This window comes from Orycteropus afer, unplaced genomic scaffold, assembly GCF_000298275.1.
Source record: "Orycteropus afer afer isolate SDZICR_OR568_19922 unplaced genomic scaffold, OryAfe1.0 scaffold00247, whole genome shotgun sequence".
Lineage (NCBI taxonomy): Eukaryota > Metazoa > Chordata > Mammalia > Tubulidentata > Orycteropodidae > Orycteropus > Orycteropus afer.
The window spans coordinates 4,921,831-4,929,059 of NW_006921834.1; positions in this window are offsets into that span (position 1 = coordinate 4,921,831).

Sequence of the window (7,229 nt, forward strand, 5' to 3'; positions counted from 1 at the left end):
CATACAACCCCAACTATCACAAGAACTAAGGTGGTATTTCCAGTTACCTCATATGCATGCAAAAGCTGGACAATGAATAAGAAAGACCAAAGAAGAATTGATGCATTTAAATTATGATATTGGTGAAAAATATTGAAAATACCATGGTCTGCCAGAAGAATGAACAAATCTGTCTTGGAAGAGGTGTGGCCAGAATGCTCCTTAGAAATGAGGATAGCAAGACTTTGTCTCGTGTACTTTGGACATGTTATCAGGAGGTACCAGTCCCTGAAGAAGGACATCATACTTGCTAAAGTCGAGGGTCAGATAAAAAAAAGGGAAGACCATCAACAAGATGGATTGACACAGTGGCTGCAACAATGGGCTCAAACATAGCAACCATTGGGAGGATGGTGTCGGGCCAGGTAATATTCCCTTGTGTTGTAAATAGGGTTGCTATGAGTTGGAACCAACTTGACAGCACCTAACAACAACAGTAACGTGTATATGTGTGTGTGTATATATATATATATACACACACACACATATATGTGTGTGTATATATGTATGTGTGTCAACAAGTAACAAGGCACAGTCTCAATGTTACCCAAACAACACAGCAGGCCACTAATTCAAGTCCAGAACAAGTCCCAAGATCGGCAAGGCATGGCAGGCTACTGAATGAAGACTCGGCTACATGCAGGCTCCAAGCGTACCGTAAACTGAAGACCTTCCTCAAAGTTGCTTCCTACATACTGGAAGCAGCTCACATCCCTAAAGAAGCTACTCAGCTGCTCCAGCAGATTTAACCATGGAGTTAATTACCAGTCTCACCATAGGGAACAACTACATCCAGCTGCCCAGCCACTCAACCAGGACCAGCCAAGTTGACGTACAACCTTAATCACCACAATCTCACTCCTTGTCAACTTGACACCTGTACAGGTCTTCATTGGGTAGAATCTGAACAGGTCCCCTTCACTGGGTCGCTCCAGTCCCCTAGTTCCTCTGGCGACCACACCTCATTGGCCTGGTGGCCCCGTTCCTCTCCCTCTTGGGCATGGCAGTCCTGCCCCCTCACTCTTGGGCAGCAGCTATGGCTCCAACCCACTGGCTCACATGAACGAGCAGCCCCACACTCCAGAATCAAGTCGGTGAAGGTCTGACTCTTTGAAACCTGGGAGGCGGTGGTGGTTCCACCCACAAAGGCCATGGCCCTACCCTTGAGGCTGAGGCAGCTCTGATTCCCGTTTCCTTGGTCTCTCCGCTTCTACTAATCAATGCCCGAGGGCAACGCTCTCTACCAGGAATCTTCCTGCCCAGAGAACAGTTAGCTTTCTTGCTCCATGGGCTGGACAACCTGCTACTCCATCTCATGCTGGTCTCTTCCACCAATTAATGCCCAAAGGCAACCCACTCTGCCAGGAAGCCACCAACCTAATGGCATTCAGCTTCCTTCTCCATGGGATGGTAAGCTGTTACTGTCTAATGCCAGTCTCGCAGCTCTGCTGCTGCCATCTCTCATGCCAGTCTCTTGGCTCTGCTACTGCAGTCTCTCATGCCACATGCTGGGGTCTCTCTGCCGGGATCTCGGGTCATGGATGCACTCCGCTCCTATTTCCACATTTGAGGTATCTGTCAGAGCAGCACCCCACTCTCGGTATCATATTCTGTTCTGGTTTTCTGGTGCTGCTCTAATAGAAAATATACCACAAATGGGATGGCTTGAACAAACAAGAATTTATTCTCTTACAGTTTGGGAGGCTAGAAGTCTGAGTTAAAAGTGTCAGGCTCTAGGGGATGGGTGAAAGCCTCTCAGCCTTGGGCTTCAGCTCTGCCTCCTACTCCTGGCCCACTGAAGCTGGAGGTATTTCTTCACTCAGAAAGCTTCTGGCTGCTGAGGCTGACAAACTCAACATCAACCAGTAAAAAGTCACAGTCCCGATGTTACCAAATAACATGGCAGGCCATTGATTCAAGTCTACTGAAAGTCCCAAGAGCGGACCATAGTTACAGGGGACATCAAGCTCTATTGGCATAACATACTACACAAAAACATTGTTCTACATCCTACTTTGGTGAATAGCGACTGGGATCTTAAAACTTGCAAGCAGCCATCTAGATGCAATGATGGGTCTCTCCTAGTCAGTTCAGAGCAAAGAAGAATGAAGAACACCAAAGATTCATGGAAACAATTAGTCCAAGCTACTGGTACACCATATGACCTCAGCCTATACGACTATGAGACCAGAAGAACTAGATGGTGCCTAGCTACCACTGTCAACCACTCAGAGGGCATCTATGTAGGAGATCCTGGATAGAGAGAGAGAATAATGTGCAAAAAAACTAAAATCATTTGGGGGAAAAAGAAAAGGGACCAGGTTTGCTTGTCTGATAGTGCCTGATGGAACCACTGACACTATGGCCCCTAGCTGCCCTTCAGGTCTGGAACTGAATCCACTCCTGTGGCTTCCAACCAAACAAAGACAGGCATATGAGCTGAACATTTACACTAGGTAGATACACTCCTTGGAGAAAACAATCATGGGAAAATAGAAGGGCTGTTTATGCACAGGGTGACAGTTCAGGGGGCAGGAGTGCATGGAGGGAAGGACACAGGGATGAGGTAACTATGCGAAGGAAGTGGGAGAGGAAGCTGTTGCATTGTGGTAAATTGTAGTCAATGTCATGAGACAAAGTGTATGTGAGCTACTGTATGGAAAGTGAATTTTCTCTGTAAACTTTCACCCAAATCACAATTTAAAAAAGAAAGAAAGAAAGTCCCAGTATCAGCAGAGCATGGCAGGCTGCTGAATAATGACTCAGCTACATACAGGGTTCAAGCGTGCCATAAGCTAGAGACCATTCCCAAAGCTGCTTTTTATATACAGGAAGCAGACCACATACCCAAAGTAGCTACTCGGCTGCTTGTGGTAGATCCCACCATGGAGCTGATTGCCAGTCTCATCATAGGAAATAACTACCTCCAGCTGCGCAGCCACTCAACCAGGCCTAACCAAGTAGACACACACACATACATATATTTGCGTGTGATAGTTAATACATACATTTGTGTGTGTGTGTGTGTAACCAGCTGTCCTCGAGTTGGTTCCAATTCATGGGGACCCCACATGTTTCAGAATAGAACTGTGCTCCAAAGCCTTTGCAATGGCTCTGATATTTTGGAAGCCGATCACCAGGACTTCTTCTGAAGCACCCCTGGGTGAGTTTGAACCACCAACCTTTTGGTGATTAGTCAGGTACTTAACATTTTATGCCTTATATATATGTCTCAGAGGCTTTCACCTTGCTCTGCAAATCTCTCCTTTTTAGCCACTACTCAGATGAGGAGACCAGAGAGATCAGAGAGCCAAGCGCTGGGGAGAGGTTTTTCCTTTTTCTCTGCTTTCACTTGAGAGAAAAGCAAAGCAAAGACACTAAGCTGGCCTGTAGCTCTGAGGAACTGAAAACCATTGGCAAGGATGGTATGCTGTCATTGGTATTGATAATATTTCTTGAACACCAATTCTGGCCAGGCCCTTTACCCAACATGCTCTCCATTCCTCACAGCCACCTTATGAAGCAGTATTATCCCCATTTAAAGAGGAAGAGATTGAATCCCTAGAAGTTTTATTTCAGGCCCAGAACCACAAGCTTGTCATGAGTGGCTGAGCCAGGACTCAAACTCCACAGTGGTTGGTTCTTTTTATTTATTTTTTTCTTTCTTTTATATGGACTTCAGGTTAACTAAATGGTAGCACATTATCATCATTAGCCTGTGCAAGGTGTATAGCTGAAGAGTGAGCTGATGTAGTCATATTCACACATCTTTCTGTTTTACAGTTTGTACTTTAAGGATCTTGTTTACATTTTCCCTCACCTCTAGGTCACAAGGGCGTTCTCCTATATTTTCTTTTATTAGCCTTTTAGTTCACATTTAGGCTCTTAATTCCATTTCAAGCCCATCTTTGTATCTTTCATAAGGTAGAGACCCAACTGCATTTTTCCCCCTATAGTGATCCAGTCTTCCCAACACTACCTAAATAATCTAGCCTTTCTTCACTAATTATCTTATCAGCTTTATTGAGCTGTAATTCACACTCTATACAAAAATTAACTCAAAATGGTTCAACATTGTAAATATAACAGCTAAAAACTGTAAAACTTTTAGAAGTTAGGGGAAATCTTCAGGACTGTATTTGGCAACAGATAGTTAGATGTAACATCAAAAGCACAATCAACAAAAGGAGAAAAATAGAGATATAATTCTTAGACATATAATTCATCCATTTAATGTGTATAAATTCAATGTCTTTCAACCTGTTCACAGAGTTGTACAATGATCACCACAATCGATTTTAGAACACTTTCACCATTCCATTCCTCTAAAAATCCCCACAGCCTTTAGTCGTCCATCATCTTCACTAATTTTTCTTGCCATCTTCATCACATGTCAGTATACGTGAATCTGTTTCTGAACTCTCTCTTCCATTCCACTTGTTTATTTGTCCATTTGTCTGGCATCATTCTGTTTCTACTACTGCGGCTTGCCTTGTGCCTTTTTATCTGCTACAGCAAGTCTGCCCTCCTCACACTTCTTCAAAATTGACTTGGCTAAATTCATACATCCTTTGACCCAGAAATTCCACATTTTACAATGTAGCCTACATATATCATTGAATAAGGGAAAATGACATATTTACAAGTTTATTCATTATAGCATTGTTTATAATCATCAAAAAACTGGAAACAACCAAAACTTCCAAAAACAAGAAACTGGTTAAATTAATTATGATACATCTACACAGTGGTATAAGGAGCTCTGATGATGTAGTGGCATTTGGCTGCTAACCAGAAGGTTAGCGGTTCAAACTTACCAGCTGCTCCGTGGGAGGAAGATGAAACAATCTACTTCTGTGACGATTAGCAGTCTTGGAAATCCAATAGAGGGGTTGCTATGAGTCAGAATCAACTAGATGGCAGTGGTTTTGTACAATGGTATATAATACTGTTGTAAAAAAGAATGTGAAAGCTCTTGATGTACTGGTATGTAAAGATCTGTAATATACATTATTATTATTAAATGAAAACAATTAAGTGCAGAATAGTGTATAATATGCTACTTTTGCATAAAGGAGGAATAAGTTTCCATATTCAGATTCACGTGTATACATATAAAGAAATTCTGAAAGAACAAAATCGTAAGAAACTAAGACCATGGTTTCTTTGGGGGCAGAGGATTTGCGTAGATAGGAGAAAAGGATGGAGGTAGACATATCACTGTCTACCTTTTGACACTTTTGCTTTTGAACCACATGAATGTATAGCCTATTCAAAAAGTAACATAAAATAAGGAATCATGAATTTATATCCTTCTGTATAAAATTTAGAATAAATTTGTTGAATTATTGAAAAAAAAATGGAGCTGGAATTTTGATTGGGATAAAGCCTTTTGTTCTTCACTATTCTGCTCTTCCTATGGGATGTCAAAAAGTGAGGGTCTGAAGTCACATAAGGCCCCAGTGAGGTGGAGTGGAAACCGTTAATTCAGGAGAAAGTCTCTGAGATATAGATATTGGTTTTCTTCTAAACAATGGTCATATAGAACCATCTATTTCATTCTTTATGTTTACCTATTCTATTCTATTATCCTATTTCAGGGAGATGAAGAGAAATTATTGAGTATTAAAATAACTTGAACCAAATTCACTGCCATTATTGAGTCAATTCAGACTCATAGTGACCCCCATTGGGTTTCCTAGGCTGTAAATCTGTATGGAAGTAGATTGCCTCATCCTCCTTCCACAGAACGGCTGGTGGGTTTGAACCACTGACCTTCTGGTTAACAGACAAAAATGCCTTACCCAATATCCCACAAGAGTATAACATCTTCCAAAAAAAAAAAAAAAAAAATCTCTCCATGATTGTTGTTTATTTGAAGCACAAGTTATAGGCAAAGCCTTATCACCCACCTGGTGGCAGGTTATCTTAACTGCAGGTTGAGCACTGGAGAACAAACTGCCTTGGTGGAGTTGAGTTTACAGGGCCACCTCCAAGAAAGGTGGTAGGGCAGTCCTTGCAAATTTGTTTTCTGTATTTCTTTTTCTAAACACCAGTTCCCTTTCTTGTCCTGAAGGATTATAGATTCCAAATTAATAAAGTCAAAATTAATGAGGTTTTCCAGTAATGAGCCTGAGACCAAAATTATGGAAAATCCACTAATTATAGACTATCCAGCCACTTAACCATGGCTTGGATCCAGGCCTCCTGGGCAGAGGGAGGGGGTGAGAAGAGGAAAGGTCGAAGATGCAACCTGTGCCTGACCGTCTTTCCTTCCTGCTGCCACTGCCCTTTTCCCTAGACTTGGGGACTTCATAGCACCCACTGCTTCCTGCCTCTGAACTTCTATCCCCACCCAGTTGAGCTAGGTTTCCCTTCCTAGAGCTGCATAAGTCATAAGGCTAAATTCCTGGAAACTACAAAATGAGACCCACAGTTGAGATGTTTTCTCTTCAGTTCTGGGAGGCAGTGAGGAGGCGGGTGCTGGAAGAAGGAAGAAAGGTAGAAAAAGCAGACAAAATGCCCATTATAGCCAAGCCTGTCAATTTCCTTTTTTCATCTCTTTATCAGTGTTTATGACTGAGCTTCTTATCAACAGGAAACGCCTGCCTAGGGGGATGAAACAAGTCCAGGGAGACTGGACGCCAGGGGCCAGGAATTCTGGGTAATGCATTCCTGCTGGCCAGCCTGACTGAGTGGCCTCCTAATTCCCAGAACCCAGTAAGGCTCCCAGGCTCTTTGCCTTGGCATCCAGGTGAATTCTTGGATCTGCACAGGAAGATAGCACACTGGCAGGCCCTGAGGCCAGAGGGTCTGTAGGAGAGATCCCTAGGTGGGGCTTCAGCTCTCGTCCCCTATGACCAAGGACAGTCACCAAACTGCTCAAGCTATAAAATGAGGAGAACAGTCCTTGCCCCGAAACACCTCCAAACCTCTCTCCTTTCCAGGTGAGGAACTTGAAACCAAGTGGGGTGGGGTACAATGTCAAGGTCACACACAATTGAGTGACAGAGTCATCCCAACTGACCCTTCTAGTGTGTTTGCCTTTGAGCCCTCAAAGGATGGTGCCTGTGCTGGACATCCAGGCCAAATACTGCTTTGGGGACAATTAGGTCCATGGCACAGTCTTGTAGATGAAAGGGACAAGGGTGACTCCAGCACTGATCAACCTCCTACCAAATGCCAGGTGC